The following is a 24685-nucleotide window of genomic DNA, read 5'->3' as shown; positions in this document are numbered from 1 at the left end:
ATAAACAAATCAACGTGTTTACATTTATTGGGAAATGTCCAGTCGTTGTACAGCAACACATCATGTGACCAATGACTAGGTTGGACGAAAACATGAATATAGATCGCTCCCATTGTAATTTATGATTTGCATTTTCAAGATTTCAGGAAACGAAATTAAGGAACTTATGTATTGTTATGTGTCTCCAGCCAGTAGCCAGGGTAAATTCGATATTTAGTTTTTAACGTGTCCTCTCAGGAGGGATATCTTAGATCTGGCGGGAAGTACTTTACGTTACGCCTTATCATCCTAAAGGCAGCTAACAATGGGAGCGATCTATATTCATGTTTTCGTCCAACCAAGTCATCAATCACATGATTTGTTGCTGTCCAACGATTGGATATTTCTTCAGAAATGTAAACACGCTGCTCTGTTTATGAAAGTTGTAAAAATACCCATGTGTCAAGCTGAACAAAATGACGAATCGTGATGATAGATATTTCAAAAACTGTGAACACTTTTCACTATGTGGGTCACTTTGAGCACATTTTCCAATGTGACCAATGACCGCGAGCACGTGGAAATGTAGTATAAATCATGCCCATTGACATTGTCCGTTTACCGATAAAAACTGCAGCTTTGTGGCCTCTGAAGAATTGCCTGAATCTGTGTGATTCTGTACTTTGAAACTTTGAGGCAAGAGACGAACATACACACACACACACACACACACACTCAAAAGCACACACGAGTACGATCACACACATACACACACGCACGCACGTACGTACTCATTGTGAGAGAGAAAGAGGTGGGGGGGGGGAGGGGTAAATAGAGTTGAGGGATAGAGAGAGACAGATAGATAAAATAGATAGATAGATAGATAGATAGATAGATAGATAGATAGATAGATAGATAGATAGATAGATAGATAGATAGATAAATAGATATTATTTTAATATTTACCGCATGTGCAATGTTTGAGACAGTCTACATTAATGTTTCAGGCCCAATTAGCCATCGTCAGGACTGTGTTAGCCAGTGTTGCTAAGTTACCATGCGTCATTAGGAAGGAAGTGGCGTTACGACTATTGAATCCTATTAGTCGTGACATTCTTAGATACTTATATTCATGCCCTGCGTTTAAAAATATTCATGCCCTGCGTTTAAAATACTCACAACATCCACCCGTAGGACATAACAGACCAACACACAAAAATATGTGTAACCTTGAACGTATAGTCGGGTTTATACAGTTCAGTGAGCATTACTCAAAAAAACGCGGATGGCAAAAAACAATAACAAAGACCTGAGTGACGTCAACTTCATTCTATCTATAGAGAAAAACAAATCTCACCACAGCTGCCTCACAGACAGATCACGGTGACCTGTAAATTGCATTTTCGATCATTCTTTATGATAGCTGTATGAAGTATTATATGATAGTGTTAGTGACACTTATCTCTCAACGTGCTGACACCAAAGGCCGTGATCTATGGAATCCAATACAAATGACAATTGCTTGCTGTCCAGAATGTTATGTCATTAACAAAAAAAATAATAAACCTCTTTCTATAGATAAAATGAAGTTGACGTCACTCGGGTCTTTGTTATTATTTTTTGTTTTGTTTTGTTTTTGTTTTTTTTTTTGCCATCCGCGTTTATGAGTAATTGGATTCAGTAGTCTGATGTCACGCCGCCCGGCAACGGTGCCATCTTGGTTCTAAACAAAGAAAATTATTACTTTTTATTCTTCGAGCTGGCAAGAACTTTTTTCATGCCTCGTGATCAGAATGTGTAAAAGTCAAAACATGATCAAATTTATGTTTTTTCTTCTCTGGAAACGCTTTTTTACTCGTCGGGGAAATATTTCATACGGGCGTCCGCCATTGTTCCGATAGTTTAGAGCCAGTGTTACTAAGTTACCATGCGTCATTAGGAAGGAAGTGACGTTACGACTGTTGAAGAGTATTCTCACTAAAATTTATTGACCAGACTATAAACGTTCAAGGTTACACATGGTTTTGTGTGTTGGTCCGTTATACTTCCGGATGGCAATGTTGTGTTGTGTTGGAATCTACAATGGGCACGATCTATATTACCTTTCCATGTGCTCGAGGTCATTTGTCACATTGCAAAATGTGTTCAAAGTGACCCACATAGTGAAAAGTGTTTACAGATTTTTAAATATCTAACATCACGATTGGTCATTTTGTTCAGCTTGACACATGGGTATGTTTATAACTTTTGTAAACAAAGCAGCCTGTTTACATTTGTTAAGAAATATCCAATCGTTGAACCTAAACAAATCACGTGATTGATGACCTGGTTGGACGAAAACACGAATATAGATCACTCCCATTGATCACAATGATCGCATAACCTATATACGATGCAAATATCTCTCTGTGTTGTAAAAATATAAACCGTTTTTAAAAGCATTTACTCTCAGTGGGGAAAAAATATAAAAGAAGTTTAGATCTAGATACGTTTAATTCAATCTTTTGTCATTTTTCCAAAAACAATAGACGCGAAACAATCACCTCTCGTCAGAAAGCGAATTTTACAATTGTATTCTGGATAGTCAATGCAATTTAGGAAACACTGCCATTGTGAACGAGCATTCATTTCATTCGGGGTTATTGCTTTGTGAGATTCAAAAAGTTTGAATGGGGTGTTGGGGGTTGGGGGGGGGGGGGGGGGGGTGAGTAATTTCAATTCTTTCTGAATGCGTTCAACCCTATCCAAACTGTTGTCCCAAGCCTGTCGGTGTGTCATGAATATCGTTCACGAATCAACACATAAAACGTGTTGTTGGTGAATTCATCAATTGTTGTTGTCACATAACGGGAGATACTTGACAATAGATATAGATAGATAGATTTGGGTTAGACGAATGAAAACATCCTGGTTCATTATTCCTACAAGTTATTTTTCATTATATTTTATTTGTTTTCCACGTTTAGTTGTGTACTGTTGTGCTGACGAAGGGTTTGTACCCGAAACGTCCATTGTCTGTTTCGTTCCCATAGGAAGTCTTTCCATTTTTACTCTTTCCTTCGTTTTGTATGCAGTCGTGTAGACCACATCTTTCTGATCATTTACCACTTTAAATTTTTTTTCTTTGTCTATTAGAACCCAAGTTATGAATTTTTTTCTCAATAAAAATTGTTGCTATGGGAAACAATTTATCTTCGATTTTGGCTCTTATCTCGAATCGGCATGATCTATATTCCCTTTCCATGTGCTCGAGGTCATTGGTCACTTTGCAAAGCGCGCTCAAAATGATCCACATAGTGAAAAGTATTCACATCTTTTGAAATATCTAGAATCACGATTGGTCATTTTATTCAGAATGACACATGAGTATGTGTACAATTTTCATAAACAAAGCAGCGTGTTTACATTTGTTAAGAAGCATCCAATTGTTGGACAGCAACAAATCATGTGATCGATAACTTGGTTTGACGAAAACATGAATATAGATAGTATGCGCTTGGCTAAGAAGCTCATAACATTGCCATCCGGAAGTATAACGGACCAACACACAAAACTGTGTGTATCCATGAACGTTTATAGTCAGGTTAATACAGTTCAGTGAGCATTACTCATAAACTCGGATGGCAAAAAACAATAATAAAGACCTGAGTGACGTCATCTTCGAACTATCTATAGATCGCTCCCATTGAAGCTTGGCGCATCTTCCCGGGTTTTCTCAGCCCGCCTCACAAATCACATCACGTCCATACTACAATAAAATCATCGTATAGGGAATGAGATTAGCGGAAGAGTAGCGTCCCTTGATTGGAAGTCACGAGCGGAAAAGTTATTACAGAGAGAACGTCATGTTGTTTGTGCGGCATGAGACACTTCACCTAAAGCGAGGACGAGAGAGACGCATGCGAAAAACCATTTTGACGTTCTCTCTTTAAGGTGACGTCCAATCAAGGGACGCTACTCTTCCGCTAATCTCATTCCCTATTGTGTCATGTTGTTAACCCCCATGCGGCGATTCGCCTAATTGACGTCACTCCATCAACCATAATATCTCTATCAAGGACGACATCAATTCCCCACAATCACATCTTAATGACATCATCAATAAAACCCCACAATTCTTAACCCACTCAATCCTAAAGACTTTTGCTACGTTTCAAAATTGGAAAAAAAATATATTAAAATGAGCATGTATATATATAGTTTTATTCAACTACCATTAACATGTAAAAACTAAAATCATTAGCTTTGATACTATCTACGGCTATAATTTGTCTCAGAAAAATGTAATAAATAGGCATGGGGTAAAATTAACCTGGGTAAGCTACGATATAGTCGGTGTTAGGGTTGAGTGAGTTAACCTTTTCAATGTCGTTTCAATGCCATTTCTTTCAAAAGATAATTACTCCGTTTGTTTTTAAAAAAGAAAAAATTAATTCTGCTTTACATAGCGCAATATCCACTAAATGTGCTCAAAGCGCTTTACAAGGGGTCCCTGGTCAACAGCAACATTCAACATGTAGGACAGGACATGACGCTTGTTAGACGATATTACAATTTTTCGGACAAAGACAACGCTGTTAACGGCCAGGTACTCATTTTACACATGAGTATTGTGAGAGCATATGAGTATAGAGTCTTTTCCAAGGACTCAGCTATGCGCCGAGCGCGTGGCTCGAACCCAGGACCTTCCGATCCGAAAGCTAGTGTCATACCACTAGACCACATACACGGGCTACAACTGACTGCAAATTTCATCGTTTTCGCGAAGAAGGCAGTAACACGATGATTCAATGAACAACCGAGGGTAGCCATCGTTAACTGAGATAGATAGTATGCGCTTGGGTAAGAAACTCATAACATTGCCATCCGGAACTATAACGAATCAACACACAAAACTGTGTATCCATGAACGTTTATAGTCTGGTTAATACAGTTTAGTGAGAATCACTGACAAACGCGGATGGCAAAAACAATAACAAAGACCTGAGTGACGTCAACTAAGAACTATTTATAGATAGTTCGAAGATTACGTCACTCAGGTCTTTGTTATTGTTTTTTGCCATCCGCCTTTATGAGAAATGCTCACTGGACTGTATTAACCAGACTATAAACGTTCATGGATGCACACAGTTTTGTGTTTTGGTCCGTTATACTTCCGGATGGCAATGTTATGAGCTTCTTAGCCAAGCGCATACTATCTATAGATAGTATGCAGATGACGTCACTCAGGCCTTTGTTATTGTTTTTGCCATCCGCGTTTGTGAGTTGTTCTCACTAAACTGTATTAACCAGACTATAAAAGTTGATGGTTACACAGAGTTTGTGTGTTGGTCCGTTATACTTCCGGATGGCAATGTTGTGAACTCCTTGGCTAAGCGCATTCTACCTTTGGCCTGACACTGACCAAAAAATGACGTCAAAATGCCAGTCTTTTGCCACAAAAGAAAACAAATCGTGAGTTGTATTCAATAGTTCAACCAATGGGACCACTTGTTTCCATGAACTCTACTAACGACAACTCACTAGGCGGTGCAAAAACCAAATAATGACATCAAAATGCCAGTCTTTTGGGTTTCAGTGTCAGGCTATAGATATTATACGCTTGGCTAAGAAGCTCACAACATTGCCATCCGGAAGTATAACGGGCCAACACACAAATCTATGTGTAATCTTGAAAGTTTATAGTCTGGTTAATACAGATTAGTGAGAAGTACTCATAATCGCGGATGGCAAAAAAACAATAACAAATGCCTGAGTGACGTCATCTTCGAACTATCTATAACTTCACGATGGCTACGAACCCAGTCGCATTGTTGTTAATGGCTTTTGGATAAAATGGTATAAAATCACGATGAAGTTAAATCGACCTCGGACTCTAAAGGGTTAACCACAATCTCCTTATGACGTTCGGTGTGTGGGAGATCGGATTGTCATATTATTTGTTCCATTTCTTTATTGAAATGTAGAGCGATGTGGGGAAAACCGTGAATGTTTTTAAACAATATTAATTGATTCCCAGCATGAGGTATTGACAGAAATATCATGGAATTCACAAAACATTGTGGCTTGTAATTCATAGAATAATAAATCGTGCGGCTATGTGGTCTCGTGGTATGACACTCGCTTTTGGATCGGAAGGTCCTGGGTTCGACCCTCGCGCTCGGCGCATAGTTGAGTCCTTGGAAAAGGCTCTTTCACCGTACTCAGGTGTAAAATGTGTGCCTGGCCGTTAACAGCGTTGTCTTTGTCCAAAAAATTGTAATATCGCCTATCAGGCGTCATGTCCTGTCCTACATGTTAAATGTTGCTGTTGACCATGGACCCCTTGTAAAAAGCTTTGAGCACATTTAGCGGATATTGGGCTTTATAAAGCTCAAATCTCAATTTAATAGATAAATAAATAAATAGATAAATAATAAAATAAATTTCCTTTATTCATACCATAGGGGAATTTTGTCTCCAGAGTCTATTCATAGGGAAGACTGGAATTACCAAGGCGTTAGACGCAGTATAGCGCCGCAAATTGAGCTTGGGCAAGGTGACTTGCTCAAGGCCACACATCGCAACCGCGGGTGATCGAACTCGGTACATTCCGTGTACGAAGCAAAGACCGAACCGCTGAGCCACACTGGCCCGTAATACAATCTACTTTCGTGGTATCAACAAGAATTCAATACTGGAATTGAGTATATAATTACGATAAGAATATAGATAGTATGCGCTTGGCTGAGAAGCTCACAACATTGCCATCCGGAAGTATAATGGACCAACACACAAAACTTTGTGTAACCAAGATCGTTTATAGTCTGGTTTATAGAGTTTAGTGAGAATTACTCATATACGCGGATGGCAAAAAGCAATAACAAAGACCTGAGTGACGTCAACTTCATACTATCTATAGATAGTATGCAGATGACGTCACTCAGGCCTTTGTTATTGTTTTTGCCATCCGCGTTTGTGAGTTGTTCTCACTAAACTGTATTAACCAGACTATAAAAGTTCATGGTTACACAGAGTTTGTGTGTTGGTCCGTTATACTTCCGGATGGCAATGTTGTGAACTCCTTGGCCAAGCGCATTCTATCTATAGATCAACCCAAATACGCCTATTTGGCGTTCGTTTTATATCAACCTGAATAGAAACAGATGGTTAGTCATGCCTCTTGTGTTATTGTCCATGTGTATGTGTGTGTGTGTGTGTGTGTGCGTGTGTGTGTGTGTGTGTGTGAATAGTGTAAAACATGAGAAAGAAAGAGATTGTATTGCTGTTTGAGAGATAGATAGAGAGAGAGAGAGAGAGAGAGAGAGAGAGAGAAATAGAGAGAGAAAGAGAGAGAATGAGAGAGAGAGAGAAAGAGAGAGAATGAGAGAGAGAGAGAGAAAGAAAGAGAGAGAGAGAGAGAGAGAGAGAGAGAGAGAGAGAGAGAGAGAGAGAGAGAGAGAGAGAGAAAGAATGAGGGGGAGGGGCAGGGGTACAAAAAGAGTCACTTGGAAAGACTGACGGAAAAAAAAAAACTTTTTTGGACACGTGAACAACTGCAACAAGAAGAACAAAATGGAGAGTGAAGGATGTTATATAGATAGTATGAAGTTGAGGTCACTCAGGTTATTAACCAGTAGATTTTTCACCAATCAAAACATTGAATTTGTAACACACCTTCACACGTGCTCGGACAAACATAGTTGGTTGTTTATAAACAATAACGTGAACGAATTCGACCTCCATCTGATCGTTGTTATTGTTTTTATATTGACAAATGGGTGACTAGTTATCACATAGTTTTCTCGATCATATTAAAAACGTTTAAGTTTACACATACTTTTCTGTGCTGATTCTACTAATCAAGCGGTAAAACATGTGGGTATTTTACTTAACACATACCATCGATAGTAAAACCTGTGTAGTTTGCTGTGTCTACCAATCACTGTCATTGTTTACATTATGACGATTGCCCGAGAGGCGTGGTTGTCTATCGGTTAATTGGAGGGTTTTTTTGCCATCCGCGTTCATGAGTTATTCTCACTAAACAGTGTGTATCAGCCAGACTAAACACGTTCAAGGTTAACATAGATTTGTGTGTTGTCCGTTATACTTCCGGATAGCAATGGTGTGAGCTTCTTAGCTAAGCGCATACTATCTAAGTGTTTCCTTCTTTCTTCCACTGCTGTTGGCCAGCAAAGATATTTCAGCATGTTGATCACACATTGAAATTGTCTGGCGCTGGGCGAGCTGCATTTAAACCATTTCAATTTGGATTAGGTTTAATGGTGTTGCCGGATCGCAAACTGCATTTGTGCGTCGCCATCGTTATGTTATAGATAGAACGTAGATGACGTCATTCAGGCTTTTGTTATTGTTTTTTGCCATCCGCGTTTGTGAGTAATTCTCACTAAACTGTGTTAACCAGAAAATAAACCTTTAAGGTTACTCACAGTTTTGTGTGTTGGTCCGTTATACTTCCGGATGGCAATGTTATGAACTTCTTAGCCAAGCGCAAACTATCTATATCCTGATACTGAAATCCAAAAGGACTGGCATTTTGACGTCATTATTTGGTTTCTGCACCGCCTAGTGAGTTGTCGCTAGTAGTGCTCATGGAAACAAGTGGTCCCATTGGTTGAACTATTGAATACAACTCACGATTTGTTGTCTATTGTGGCAAAAGACTGGCATTTTGACGTAATAATTTGGTCAGTATCAGTTATGGCCTGATACTGACCAAAAATTACGTCAAAATGTCAGTCTTTTGCCACAAAAGAAAACAAATCGTGAGTTGTATTCAATAGTTCAACCAATGGGATCACTTGTTTCCATGAGCACTACTAGCGACAACTCACTAGGCGGTGAAGAAACCAAATAATGACGTCAAAATGCCAGTCCTTTTTTGGGTTTCAGTGTCAGGCTATAACTTAACGATGGCTACGATCTGTGTGTTCATTATAGGTTGGAATAATGGTATGTAAACAGCTTGCTTTAATTACTTAGAGCATGTTTGGATGTTTCTGTCCAGAAAAACATTTATTTCATTGGACTTGTCTGTTACATTGGCTGTATTCCACCATATATGTATGTATATATATATATATATATATATATATATATATATATATATATATATATATATACATATATATAATATATATATGCCCCAATAAGATGCCTGTGTGGTGCATCCCATACCACTTATCGCGTTAAGGTTTCGACGAAAGGCGATATGGAAATATGCTCATTATTATTATTATTATTATTATTATTATTATTATTATTATTATTATTATTATTATTATTATTATTATTATTATTATTATTATTATTATTATTATTATTATTATTATTATTATTAATACGGTGGGGCCACATATATGATTTGTATAGACGCAATTACCGCATATAAAGAATTAACGTTGATGCTTTAAACAATGATGCAGTCTGACGTCAACCAAAATCCTCCCTAATGCCGATCAGAACATACAAGAGGCGGGACTAAGGTTGGTGTTCGTGTAAGTCCGATAGGGAATATCCCAAAAAGGCGTTGAGATGTCACATGATACCGCAGTTATACCATCCATATTGCTTGTGCGCGCGCGCTCATGTGTGTTTGTTTGCATGTGTGTTCGTGTGAGTGTGTGTGTTTTGTGTGTGTGTGTGTGTGTGTGTGTGTGTGTGTGTGTGCTTGTGTGTTATGTGTGTATAGGAGAAGTAGAATATAGTATTTCTAATTCCGTTTATAATCTTTTTTTTTAAAGAAACCCTGACCTTTTATTAATTTTTCCGTCAACAAGTCAAGGTTGATCTACGTCACATCACGTGATGAATGAAGACGAAAGTAGTTAGGTTCCACAGTTTCATATAAAGAAATATGGCGGCTCTCGACCTCTCACTACTTCGAAGATCGATCCAATACGGGAACTCTCGACTTGCCAATATCACGAAGACAGATCAAACCTGGGACTTCTTTAAAGACGTATCGGGTTGGACTTGTTTTCTTTATTTGCTATTTGAAATTCGTTTTGATCAATCGATATGTGACCCACCAATTCATAACCGTATTATTTTGTGCGGCAATGTGTTCTTTTGGTTTGACACTCGCAAGCCACGAATATGTCAGTCCTTGGAAAAGGATCTTTACTCATAATATTCTCTCATCATACTCAAGTGTAAACTGAGTACCTGGCCGATAGAAGTTTTGTATCTGTCTAAAAATTAGTAATATCGAATACTAGGCGTCTTGTCACGTCCTTTGTGTTAAAGGTTAGGGGGGGTGTGGTTAGGTCAAAGTGATCTGAATATTGAATTTTTCGTGAAAAAAATGTTTTTCCCAAAATTATAGATTTCATAGTTTTGTAAATTGACTTTTCGGTATCTGGTACATCCCTATGATATTATACCGATTAAAGAATATTGGTCACATTTACAGTTGTCTGGCTAGCTTAAATAATGTGTTATGTCAAATTGGTCACATTGAAAGTTGTCTGGCCAACTTAAATAATGTGTTATGTCAAATTGGTCACATTGAAAGTTTTCTGGCCAACTTAAATAATGTGTTATGTCAAATTGGTCACATTGAAAGTTTTCTGGCCAACTTAAATAATGTGTTATGTCAAATTGGTCACATTTAAAGTTTTCTGGCCAACTTAAATAATGTGTTATGTCAAATTGGTCACATTTAAAGTTGTCTGGCCAACTTAAATAATGTGTTATGTCAAATTGGTCACATTGAACGTTTTCTGACCAATCTGAATAATGCATTATGTCAAATTTGTCACATTGAACGTTTTCTGACCAATCTGAATAATGCATTATGTCAAATTTGTCACATTGAACGTTTTCTGACCAATCTGAATAATGCATTATGTCAAATTTGTCACATTGAACGTTTTCTGACCAATCTGAATAATGCATTATGTCAAATTTGTCACATTGAACGTTTTCTGACCAATCTGAATAATGCATTATGTCAAATTTGTCACATTGAACGTTTTCTGACCAATCTGAATAATGCATTATGTCAAATTTGTCACATTGAACGTTTTCCTGACCAATCTGAATAATGCATTATGTCAAATTGCGACAGACAAGACCAGGTTTTGGATGTTGAAGTGTGTGATTGTGTAGCATATTGATCTCGTCTGATGAAGTATGTCCTTTATAGGGGAAAAGTCGATAAGTCCATCATATCCAATCATAGATAAGTCCACGTCATTTGTCCCAATCAGCATCTCTCTAGAATAGTCACTATTAGACCCCGGTCACGTGGTGTCTGGATGATGGCAAAATAGGGGGAGAAGGGGCGGGGGGGGAGGGGGCACCCATATGTGACCCTTCGTCTCAAAACGGTATTAAGTCGGGATGATTAAGATGCTGAAAATGGGATTTGTAGCCAGAAATATCAGACTTAAGTTGAGTTTATGTGCTTTATAGAGGAGAATGAATATCATATTCTACTGTGCTAAATACCAATGTTTCATATTTTTGACCAATTTAACTATAATTTGATTTTTTAGCATCTGGTCCATCCCGACATAATGCCATTTTGAGAAGAGGGGTCACATATAGAAAATGAGAGATGTTTAGATTTAGTCCAGACACGAATGTTGTCCTCGTGAATTTTAACGTTATCACCACACTATTCGTCTGTCCCATTTCAATCTCTCATCTTCATTAAGTGGGGTTATGTGGTCTAGTGGTATGACACTCGCTTTCGGATCGGAAGGTCCACGGTTCGAGCCTGGCGCTCGGCGCATAGTTGAGTTCTTGGAAAAGACTCTTTACTCACATTCTCTCACCGTACTCAGGTGTAAAATGAGTACCTGGCCGTTAACAGCGTTGTTGTCTTTGTCCGAAAAATTGTAATATCGCCTAACAGGCGTCATATCCCGTCCTACTAGTTAAATGTTGCTGTTGACCAGGGACCCCTTGTAACGCGTTTTGAGCACATTTAGTGGATATTGCGCTATATAAGCCTCATTTTAATTTAATTTTAATTTTTTAATTTTTAATCACCACCCTACTATTCGTCTGTCCCATTTCAATCTCTCATCTTCATGAAGTATGAATCAATAAAGAACATATGGAATACCAGGCGGACGCTAACCACTAAGTTTGTTGATTTCACATAATACGATTTATAATACTCTTCAACAGTCGTAACGTCACTTCCTTCATAATGACGCATGGTAACTTAGTAACACTGGCTCTAAACTATCGGAACAATGGCTGACGCCCGTATGAAATATTTCTCCTGCGAGCATAAAAGCGCATCCAGAGGAAAAAAAACATAAATTTTATCATGTTTTGACTTTTACACATTCTGATCACAAGGTATATGAAAAGTTCTAGCCAGCATGAAGAATATAAAGTAATGATTTTCGTTGTTTAGAACCAAGATGGACGCCGTTGCCAGGCGGTGTGACATCAGACTATTGAATCGCATTGGTTTATAGTTGACTAAATTCGTAGTCTACAAAGTTGGACTATATACATGGATATTTGTATTTTCTTTTCTTTTCCATGGTCTGAAAGGCAATTTGCTGTCTTTTCATCAATACAATTCCAAGAAACATTCAATAAATGTTACATCAAATTTCATTCATTCATTCATTCATTCATTCATTCATTCATTCATTCATCCCATGATCTGATGATCGTAGGCTCACCACTTTCCTCTCTATTGTTGACTTTCTCCAAGAGTTCTTCCATTTTCATTCATGTCCATTCCTTGATATTGTCCATCCAAACTTTCCTTTCTCTTCCTCTTCTTCTTCTTCTTCTTCTTCTTCTTCTTCTTCTTCTTCTTCTTCTTCTTCTTCTTCCTCTTCTTCTTCTTCTTCTTCTTCTTCTTCTTCTTCTTCTTCTTCTTCTTCTTCTTCTTCTTCTTCTTCTTCTTCTTCTTCTTCTTCTTCTTCTTCTTCTTCTTCTTCTTCTTCTTCTTCTTCTTCTTCTTCTTCTTCTTCTTCTTCTTCTTCTTCTTCTTCTTCTTCTCTTCTTCTTCTTCTTCTTCTTCTTCTCTTCTTCTTCTTCTTCTTCTTCTTCTTCTTCTTCTTCTTCTTCTTCTTCTTCTTTCTTCCTTCTTCTTCTTCTTCTTCTTTCTTCTTCTTTTCTTCTTCTTCTTCTTCTTTCTTCTTCTTCTTCTTCTTTCTTCTTCTTTTCTTTCTTCTTTCTTCTTCTTCTCTTCTTCTTCTCTTCTTCTTCTTCTTCTTCTTCTTCTTCTTCTTCTCTCTTCTTCTTCTTCTTCTTCTTCTTCTTCTTCTTCTTCTTCTTCTTCTTCTTCTTCTTCTTCTTCTTCTTCTCTTCTTCTTCTTCTTCTTCCTTCTTCTTCTTCTTCTTCTTTCTTCTTTCTTCTTCTTCTTCTTCTTCTTCTTCTTCTTCTTCTTCTTCTTCTTCTTCTTTCCTTCTTTTTCTTCTTCTTTCTTCTTCTTCTCTCTTCTTCTTCTTCTTCTTCTTCTTCTTTCTTCTTCTTCTTCTTCTTCTTCTTCTTCTTCTTCTTCTTCTTTTCTTCTTCTTCTTCTTCTTCTTTCTTCTTCTTCTTCTTCTTCTTCTTCTTCTTCTTCTTCTTCTTCTTCTTTCTTCTTCTTCTTCTTCTTCTTCTTCTTCTTCTTCTTCTTCTTCTTCTTCTTCTTCTTCTTCTTCTTTCTTCTTCTTCTTCTTCTTCTTCTTCTTCTTCTTCTTCTTCTTCTTCTTCTTCTTCTTCTTCTTCTTTCTTCTTCTTCTTCTTCTTCTTCTTCTTCTTCTTCTTCTTCTTCTTCTTCTTCTTCTTCTCTTCTTCTTTTCTTCTTCTTCTTCTTTTCTTCTTCTTCTCTTCTTCTTCTTCTTCTTCTTCTTCTTCTCTTCTTCTTCTTCTTCTTCTTCTTCTTCTTCTTCTTCTTCTTCTTCTTCTTTTCTCCTCTCTTCTCTCCTTCTTCTTCTCTTCTCTTCTCCTCTTCTTCTTTTCTTTAAGGCACCCACCATCACGTCTGCACAGTCTTCAGCCTCAATTGCCAATCCATGACAGTTTGCTCCTTCTAACTGTGGTGATTAAATTACATAACCTCCCTTTAAACACATCCTACAGTTCAATATGATGCAATGTCTGATGCACGTCGCCCACAACGCGCGACGTGGTTCTAAACAAAGAAAACCGTTACTTTTCATTCTTCATGCCGACAAGAACTTTTCATATGTCTTGTGATCAGAATGTGTACAAGTCAAAACATGATCAGGATACGCTTTTATGCTCGTCGGAGAATTATTTCATAAGGGCGTCCGCCATTGTTCCGATAGTTTAGAGCCAGTTACTAAGTTACCATGCGTCATTACGAGGGAAGTGACGTTACAACTGTTGAAGCGTATTATAACACTCTGGATAACATATAATCAAAACATACAAGAACAGCTGCCAAAATACACAAATGGGGGCTCCAAGAATCACCAACATGCCCAAAGTGCAACCAAGCACCACAAGATGCAAACTACCTCGTACTAGATTGCCCAGAGACAAAACTTGAAGGGGGATTTGAAACCATCAACAAATGTAATGATGACTTCCGAACCCGGATTGATACCTTGAACATAGAAGTGTAGCCGAACTATACTACTACCATATCATCCACCCGTTTCCACAATGTATCCGGTGGGTTGTTGAAAGAGTTTACAAAAGGAGATCTAACTACCTCAACTGGCAAACTGTTAAGAATCTCATGGACAGAGAAGAAATCTAATGAGAACAAAATATAGAGTTTTGAAGGCCTATACATGGGTGTGAAAGCTGGACAATTACAGAAGACATTAGAAAGAAACTGGAGGCAGCAGAAATGTGGTTTCTTAGAAGGATGTTAAGAATCTCATGGACAGAGAAGAAAACTAATTAAGAAGTATTAGAGCAAGCTGAAACTAAAAGGTTATTAATTCGTACAATGAGAAAAAAACAAATGCAATTTTTAGGGCACCTAAATCGACTTAAATGTATTGAACATCTTGCTCTCACAGGAAAGATAGAAGGTAAAAAGAGCAAAGGTAGACAAAGAAAAACATATTTGAATAGTTTGAACAGCTGGGTGACAAAGAAAGAGAAAAGTAATATTAGTTTTCTGAGGTTATCTGATCAGAGAGATGAATGGCGTACCATGATCACCGATGTCTGGCACAGATTTGGTACTTGAAGAAGAAGAAGATCTGGCAAAATACTCCGCCCATTGATTTTTTAAAAATAAAAAAAGGGTCGGGCGGTGATTCGGTTGTCATTCTATCAGATTGTGTCCCCTGGTAGTTCTGTAGGAAGTCAGTTTTAACGTAGCTTTCCTGATGTTTCGGTGGGCGAAGTGGCTGAGTGGTTAAGGCATTGCACTGTGACCCGGAATGACCCGGGTTCGAGCCCCACTTCAGGCACTTCGTTTTTTTTTTTCCTTGAGCAAGATTATTAACCCCCAATTTGCTCACTTGGACAACATGCGTGATTCCTGTTGACATCAGACATCTTGTTTGATGAATTATTTATATTCCTTCGTGGAATGCCTAGGCGACGATGTCTTATGATGACGTGGCGGAAAAGGCATAATTTGTTTTTAAATTACTGATGTTTGTATGAATTATGAATGAAACGGCCGTGTCCTCTCTTCTTCATAATATGTGTTCAAATCTGAGAAGTTTGTGACCAGTCAGTCTGTGGGGCCAGGTTTTGTTTTTCCAGAAATCTGTGCATTTGGGGATGCCACACAATCAATAGTCTAGAGGGGTCTAACAATTGACCTCAACAGTCATGACGTCACTTCCTTCCTTGACGCATGGTAACTTAGTAACACTGGCTCTTAACTATCGGAACAATGGCGGACGCCCGTATGAAATATTTCCCAGGCGAGTATAAAAGCGTATCCCGAGGAAAAAAAAAAACATTATGAATCTGATGATGTTTTGACTTTTATACATTCTGATCACAAGGCATATGAAAAGTTCTAGCCAGCATGAAGAATAAACAGTAATGATTTTTTTTGTTTAGAACCAAGTTGGCCGCCGTTGCCGTGCGGCGTGACATCAGACTATTGAATCCAATTGTGAATGCAACGGCCGTGTCCTCTATTCTTCATAATATGTGTTCAACTCTGAGGAGTTTGTGACCAGTCAGTCTGTGAGGCCAGGTTTTGTTTTTCCAGTGAAGAGGTGAGATAGAGAGAATTTATCTGGGTATTCATTAGAAATGTTCCATCTCTTTCCAGGAATCCTTGCATTTGGGGATGCCACACAGACTGTCAATATTCTAGAGGGGTCTAACAATTGCGTTGAAAAAAAAAGTAATTAAAAACTCTTTTGTTTAGATGTCAATAGATCCTTCTTATAATTCAGAAATAAATGATAATGTGAAATTGAATGTAAGCTTCAATTTAATTACAAAAACAGATCAAATAAACGTTTCGGGTTTCCCCTTTATCAACAAAACAGGATGAATGAAACACTACAGATGAATGAGATAATGTGGTAGTGGCGTTGTTATAAATTGAAGCGTACATTCGATTTCATATTATTATTTATTTCTTCGAGCTTCGAGCAGCAACATTTACATTTATAATTCAGACAACTTTATCTGTCTTTAACTTAATCTTGAAGAGTTGAATTTTAGATTCTAATGTGAATGATCTATATTAACTTTCCATATATCGAGGTCATTGGTCGTGAAAAGTGTTCACAGAGTTTGAACTATCTAACATTACGATTGGTCATTTTGTTCAGCTTGACACATGGGTATGTTTACAACTTTCATAAACAATGCAGCGTGTTTACATTTGTTCAGAAATGTCCAATCGTTGGACAGCAACAAATCATGTGATTGATGAATTGGTTGAACGAAAACCTGAATATAGATACAATGAAGTTGACGTCACTCGGGATTTTGTTATTGTTTTGTTTTGTTTTGTTTTGTTTTTTTGCCATCCACGTTTATGAGTCATTCTCACTAAACTCTATTAACCAGACTATATAAAGCGTCCAAGGTTACACATAGTTTTGTGTGTTGGTCTGATATATTTCCGGATGGCAATGTTGTGAACTTCTTAGCCAAGCGTATACTATCTATAGATCGCTCCCATTGTAACAAGGTGTCGACAAACCATATTGATTCTGTCTTGTAGAAAATACATGTCATCACTGGGGAAAGTCGATGATTCCGTCTAGTTCCAATGGAATCGTGTCGTTAGTCGACATGTGGCTGGAATACATCGTCAGTCTACGTCATCCATTCCGTGTAGAATCGTAGCCATCGTTATGTAATAGATAGTATGCAGATGACGTCACTCAGGCCTTTGTTATTGTTTTTGCCATCCGCGTTTGTGAGTTGTTCTCACTAAACTGTATTAACCAGACTATAAAACTTCATGGTTACACAGAGTTTTGTGTGTTGGTCCGTCATATTTCCGGATGGCAATGTTGTGAACTCCTTGGCCAAGCGCATTCTATCTATAGATAGTTCGAAGATGACGTCACTTGGGTCTTTGTTATTGTTTTTTGCCATCCGCGTTTATGAGTAATACTCACTGAACTGTATTAACCCGCCTATAAACGTTCATGGATACGCACAGTTTTGTGTGTTGGTCCGTTATACTTCCGGATGGCAATGTTATGAGCTTCTTAGCCAAGCGCATACTATCTATATCCTGATACTGAAATCCAAAAGGACTGGCAGTTTGACGTCATTATTTGTTTTTTGCACCGCCGAGTGAGTTGTTGTTAGTAGAGCTCATGGAAACAAGTAGTCCCATTGGTTGAACTCTTGAATACAACTCACGATTTGTTTTCTTTTGTGGTCAAAGAATGGCAGTTTGACGTCATTATTTGGTTTTTGCACCGCCTAGTGAGTTGTCGTTAGTAGAGCTCATGGAAACAAGTTATTTCATTGGTTGAACTATTGAATACAACTCACGATTTGTTTTCTTTTGTGGCCAAATACTGGCATTTTGACGTCATTTTTTGGTCAGTGTCGGGCCATAACTTTACGAAGACCACGGTAGAATAGATAGTATGCGCTTGGCTAAGAAGCTCATAACATTGCCATCCGGAAGTAAAACGGACCAATACACAATACTGTGTGTATCCATGAACTTTTATAGTCAGGTTATTACAGTTCAGTGAGCATTACTCAAAAACGCGGATGGCAAAAACAATAACAAAGACCTGAGTGACGTCATCTTCGAACTATCTATAGAATCCTATTAGACTGAAAATCAAGACAACAAACACACACAAACGTCAATGGCAATCAAAGAAACTAACACGACAATGAATATCAAGTTACATCTTTTCTATTTAAGTCCAGAAATGTTTTTTCTATCCATTACGATGTCCTTATCGATCTCCACTCATCTGAATCTAAAGCTATCGATACAAAAAAATAAGAGGATGAGAACTTTGGAAGGCCTACAGTTTTGGTCACCTTCAAGCAGGAATGCTATTTTCATTTATTTTTTCTAAAAACAAACAACCCCCCCCCCTCTCTCCATCCCTCAAAGAAAAAAACAAAACCTGAAATATCTTGGACATTTATGAAGCGAAATATCCCTAAACGTGCTCAACGGCGTTACAAGGGCTCCCAATCCAACAGCAACACTTAAGATTATGAGAAATGAAACCAGAAACATAATTTGAACATTTCCTGACAACAAAAAACAAGATATTAAAGCAACGCTTGCCATTCTTGATGAAAATTTTATCATTGGTTTTAGAAAATACGCCGATCATACCAAAGTCCTAATGCGGAAAGATTATGATGTCAGTTTTATGGACGTAACTGTGACCCTGGCCCGAATACGCTTCAACAGTCGTAACGTCACTTCCTTCCTAATGACACTGGCTCTAAACTATCGGAACAATGGCGGACGCCCTTATGAAATATTTCTCAGACGAGCATAAAAATGTATGCAGAAGATAAAAACATCATAAATATGATCAAGTTTTGACTTTTACACATTCTGATCACAAGACATATGAAAAGTTCTAGCCAGCATGAAGAATAAAAAGTACAGATTTTCTTTGTTTAGAACCAAGATGGCCGCCGTTGCTGGGCGACGTGAGGTCGGACTATTGAATCCAATTGGATTCAGTAGTCTGATGTCACGCGCCCGGCAACGGCGGCCATCTTGGTTCTAAACAAAGAAAATCATTACTTTTTATTCTTCATGCTAGCTAGAACTTTTCATTCCCTTTTCAAATGCCTTGTGATCAGAATGTGTAAAAGTCAAAACATGATCAAATTGATGGGGTTTTTTCCCTCTGGATACGCGTTTAAGCTCGCCGGAGAAATATTTCATACGGCGTCCGCCATTGTTCCGATAGTTTAGAGCCAGTGTTACTAAGTTACCATACGTCATTAGGAAGGAAGTGACGTTACGACTGTTGAAGACTATTTAGAAACAAACCAACGAGTCACACTCCACGAATTGACCAATCGGAATTGCTGGAAGATTTCACAACTTATCATGTTGTGGATTATTTTGTGTACCACACATTTCATAGCGTGGCCAATGAATGGCCCCAATGATTCTCACAATGAATGGGCATGATCTATATTCACTTTCCCTGTGCTCGAGGTCATTGGTCACATTGCAAAGCGTGCTCAAAATGACCCACTTAGTGAAAAGTGTTCACAGCTTTTTAAATATCTAACATCACGATTGGTCATTTGATTCAGCTTGACACATGGGTAAGTTTATAACATTTGTAAACAAAGCAGCGTGTTAAGAAATTTGTTAAGATATATCCAATCGTTGGACAGCAACAAATCACGTGATTGTTGACGAAAACATGAATATAGATAGTATGCGCTTGGCTAAGAAGGTCAAAACATTGCCATCCGGAAGTATAACGGACCACCACACAAAACTGTATGTAACCTTGAACTTTTATAGTCTGGTTAATGCGGTTTAATGAAAATTACTCATAAACGCAGATTGCAAAAAAACAATAACAAAGACCAGAGTGACGTCATCTTCGTTCTATCTATAGTCAGAAATATTGACTCAACTGGCGGTTTGTCAATAAAAACAAAGAGCAGGTTAACGTGAATTAAATTCCTTCTGTTGTCTGTAAATAACGGTCTATGTTTACCTTGTCTTTGCTGGCTTGAGGGTGTGTGACGAATCTCGTGTTTTGATTTACTAAATATAATATTTTGGTTCATTGTTTTGGGAATGAGATTAGCGGAAGAGTAGCGTCCCTTGATTGGACGTCACCCATAGTCTGTGACGTCACCGGCGGAAAAGTTATTAGAGAGAGAACGCCATGTTGGTTGTGGGCATGCGTCTCTCGTCCTCGCTTCCGATGAAAGCGGCTTGAGACACTTCAAAACCAAATTGACGTTCTCTCTGTAAGGTGACGTCCAATCAAGGGACGCTACTCTTGCGCTAATCTCATTCCCTATATAAATAACTCACAAAACAACTCACTTGTCAGTTCAATTCACTTGACATCATCATCATCCATCGTGGCTTGCACTCTTGAGCACGTTTCCGGTCAGCTGTCTCCACGAATCACGATCCTCTACGGTGCGCATGAAATCTGTGTTACTTTTTAAATCACCTTTGGCCATTCTTAGGTTATTTAAATAAGTCATTCTTTGTCTTCCTCTCGCTCTCCTTCGATCATCCCCAATGTTCCCAACTTTTCCGTCTTTTCTCCACACGTGTCCCAGAAAAGAGGCAGTTACAGTTTCTGGAACTTGACATACATTTTTTATACTTTCCTGATTGACAAATTAACCCTCTCCTTGCCACTCATTAGAAAATCGTCACATTCGTTGATCTATTGAATACAACTCACGATTTGTTTTCTTTTGTGGCAAAAGACTGGCATTTTGACGTCATTTTTTGCTCAGTATCAGGCCATAACTTTACGAAGGCCACGGTAGAATAGAATCCTATCAGACTGAAAATCAAAACAACAAATACACAAAAACGTCAATGGCAATCACAAGAAACTAACACGACAATGAATATCAAGTTACATCAATTCTATTTAAGTCCAGAATGCAACCGACAATTTTCTCATTCTGATTTCTTTTGTACATCACAAAATTCAAAGAAATGCTTTGATTACAGCTATAATAGATACTAAACATTGTGCTGTAGAGCTCAATTGTTACTTTTGTTTGAGTAAAAAAAAAGTCTATTATTGTGTTGAGTGGGAGTGACTTTTCGGGGAAAATTCTAAAAATAGCTGGTAAGGAGAGAGTTAAATAAAGACCTCACAATATTTACTTCCCCTTCTTGTCATGGATTGAAGGCCTTCCGTTTCGCCCTGAAACCATTTAACTGATGTCAACATATAAGAAAAAAAAGATCAGTAAAAAGCTAAGAATTAGTTACAGTGTAATACTATTGTAAATTGACTGAGAAAAATTACATAGTATAAATTACATGGCACGTAATGTAGAATAAAAAGGTCAATAGAAAAGTTGTAGTAAGCGATTTTATAAATTGATGTTTAAAAAAATGTGGATATGGAGTAATTTTAAAGAACAGGTTTCAAAGTTAAAACAGACGTAGACCAAAATTTATAAACTATTTTCCTTATTAAATATTCTGCAACTGTAAGGTAAAAAGGATCGGAGGTGTCTTTCACTTTTTGTTCGTATCGACAACAATCGGTCACTTCTGTTCGACTTAGTGATCTGAAGATTTAAAGGGTGAGTTGGATCATCTAAAATATTACTAATTTTTCTTAAGCAGTATTCTGAATATAAATCATTAATTGACATGGATCCTGTAGTAAATTTTATATATTAGCTCTTTTAATAATCCTGTCAACGTTAGCTTTTGTTGAGCTAAGACAATCCCCCCCCCCCCCCCCAGGCAGTAATACAAAAAACCAAAACACTTTCTATTACATATCTATAAAATAGCGTACAAAGTGTTTTGTCAATGTTAAGTTGGGAAAATTTCCGTAAAAAGTACATTCTTTGATTAATTTTACTATTGATATAAGTGGAATGTACGTCCCACCGTAATTTGTTGTCCATAATGTTCTTGATAATGTATATGTATGTAAAGAAAGGGTTTTTAATTTTAATCTATTATTACATATGACGTTATTCATAGATGTTGAGACAATTCAAAACAAACAAAACGTGTTTGTGGACCATTACTAATTTTAATAGAGATCTGATGTTAGATGTTTTAACTAGATTTCAGTCCCAGGATCGTTGCTTTATTTTTCTTCTACCTCTCGTTCTCTCGTGTGTGTTTTTCTTAACCCTCTCCTTACCGGCCAGTTTCAGAATTTTCTCCAAAACTTCACATCCATCCAACTCAAAAGTAGATTTTTCTTACTCAAACAGAGGATTAACAAGTACATTCTATGCATAATATTGATTAGGAAAATGAGCTCTACAATACAGTGTCAAGTTTTAATGGCTATAATAAACAAATTCTCTTCAAAGTTTATGAGAAACAAGAATAATCGGATGAGAGAGTTGTTGGTTGTATCGTAATGAATGTGAAGATTTTCCTGTAGTTTGAAGAGCAGGCGAGTATTTTACTCAAACACATACCACCGAAAATGATAGTTGTGTCGTCCGTTTAGTTTAGCAATCTCTGAATAACTGTTTGGTTGTCCGAATCACATGAAGGGGCGTGGCTAAATTCCTTTCCCTACAAATGGGAGCGATCTATATTCATGTTTTCGTCATCAATCACATGATTTGTTGCCGTCCAACGATTGGATATTTAGGATATCTATAACATGTATGCCTAATATAAATTTTCATCTTGTAGCACAGTGCGTGGTAATTAAATTACAGATTGATTAATGCTATTCCAATATGATAGATTTTATGCTTAAATTATCAATTTATTGTTGTGTTTTATTTGCATTGTAAAGCGCCTCTGAGCATATTGTGGATCTAGGCGCTATTTAAATTCATGCATTCATTCATTCATTCATTCATTCATTCATTCATTCATAGTTGGTAAGGAGAGAGTTGACGACCAAGTCGATAATCTATTTAGCTATACGCATTTACCCATGCCATCAGCTTTCATTTGATTGGCGCCAAACTACACTTTAATCGCGGCTTGCGCCGTGAAAGTCTAAGTATCAGATCAACAACTAACTACACACAGCTCTTGCGTATGAGAGGCACCCTACGTTACTTTGCTTTAAATCAAATACTCTTAAGGACTCAGAAAATGGAAGAATGTAAACCGTTCTTTGCTTATCCATTAATTTCTCCGTCACTCTAGCCACATTCCGTTAGAGATATTATATTGGCTTTCCCCGAAACTGGTCCATGGTTGAAAGGTAGGCATCAAAGTCACGTGATGAATGCCGCGTAGGAGGAGAGGCAAGATTAGCTATAGATCGATCCGATTCATCTGATGATTCCCATGCTGGGTTTTCTATGGCCAGAATACTCTTCAACAGTCGTAACGTCACTTCCTTCCTAATGACGCATGGTAACTTAGTAACACTGGCTCTAAACTATCGGAACAATGGCGGACGCTCGTATGAAATATTTCTCCGGCGAGCATAAAAGCGTATCCAGAGGGAAAAAAAACCCATAAATTTTATCATGTTTTGACTTTTACACATTCTGATCACAAGGCATATGAAAAGTGACTGAAAAGTTCTAGCCATAATGAAGAATAAAAAGTAATGATTTTCTTTGTTTAGAACCAATATGGCCGCTGTTGCTGGGCGACGTGACATCAGACTACTGAATCGAATTTGCCGAATTTAAAAGAAAGAGTTGAAGTCAACGTATTGTGTTTATAATCCACTACACTGAGTCAGTAGATAGAAAGAAGCTGACGTCACTCAAGCCTTAGTTATTGTATTTTGCCATCCGCGTTTATGAGTAATTCTCACTAAACTGTATTAACCAGACTATAAACGTTCATGGTTTACTCACAGTTTTGTGTGTTGGTCCGTTATACTTCCGGATGGCAATGTTGTAAACTTCTTAGCCAAGCGCATACTATCTATATGTCACACAAAATTATAGATTTTGGCAGATTAACCTGTCAGCAGCCTGACTCTGGAAAAACTCGTATCTAAATATTTGGTCAGACAACTCGTCCTTTCATTCTCTCCTTACCTGCGATTTCCCCAAAACTTCACACCAGACTTACACACAAAAATATTTTTTATCACTCAAAAACAAAAGCAGTAAAATTCTTCCGATGCGTAATTTCTTTAACAAAACGTGCTCTACAACACACTGTTCATTTTCTTTTGATTTTAAGATGTACAAAAGAAATTTGAATAAGAAAAATATTGGTTGCATCGTAACGAATGTGACGATTTTCCTATAGATAGTGTGCGCTCGGCTAAGAAGTTCATAACATTGCCATCCGAAAGTAGAACGGACCAACACACAAAACTATGTGTAATCATGACCTTTTATAGTCTGGATAATACCGTTTAGTGAGAATTACTCATAAACATGGATGGCAATAAACAACAACAAAGACCAAAGTGACGTCAACTTCATTCTATCTATAGTTGGTAAGGAGAGGGTTAAACGTTCCATTTTTTTGGACCTCGCGAGGTGCGCCAAGTCTCAGGGTGGAGAGTTTTTTCCCAATATGAGGGTCATTTAAATCGATCGATATTTGAAGGACGAGTTTTCTGGCCAAGTTTATAAATACGACTTTTTTTCAGTGTAAACTGGTTAAACGTTCTAAAATTAGATCTAAATTGTTTGGAAAGCCTGAAAAATTGGAGATACAGAGTTACCCCTGAACTTATGTGC

The 24685-nt window shown here is 37.6% G+C and overlaps 1 long non-coding RNA gene across 1 annotated transcript in view; it reads left to right on the top strand.

Moving 5' to 3' along the window:
* Positions 1-24685, top strand: part of LOC144958361 (uncharacterized) — a 136015-nt gene that overhangs the window by 85712 nt on the left and 25618 nt on the right. The window lies entirely within an intron of this gene.

The sequence above is a fragment of the Berghia stephanieae genome, chromosome 12 (genome assembly GCF_034508935.2).
Source record: "Berghia stephanieae isolate SIO BIC M18660-M18661 chromosome 12, UCSD_Bste_1.3, whole genome shotgun sequence".
Lineage (NCBI taxonomy): Eukaryota > Metazoa > Mollusca > Gastropoda > Nudibranchia > Aeolidiidae > Berghia > Berghia stephanieae.
Note: the sequence above shows the minus strand (reverse complement) of the source record. Positions and strands in the feature narration are given on the sequence as shown.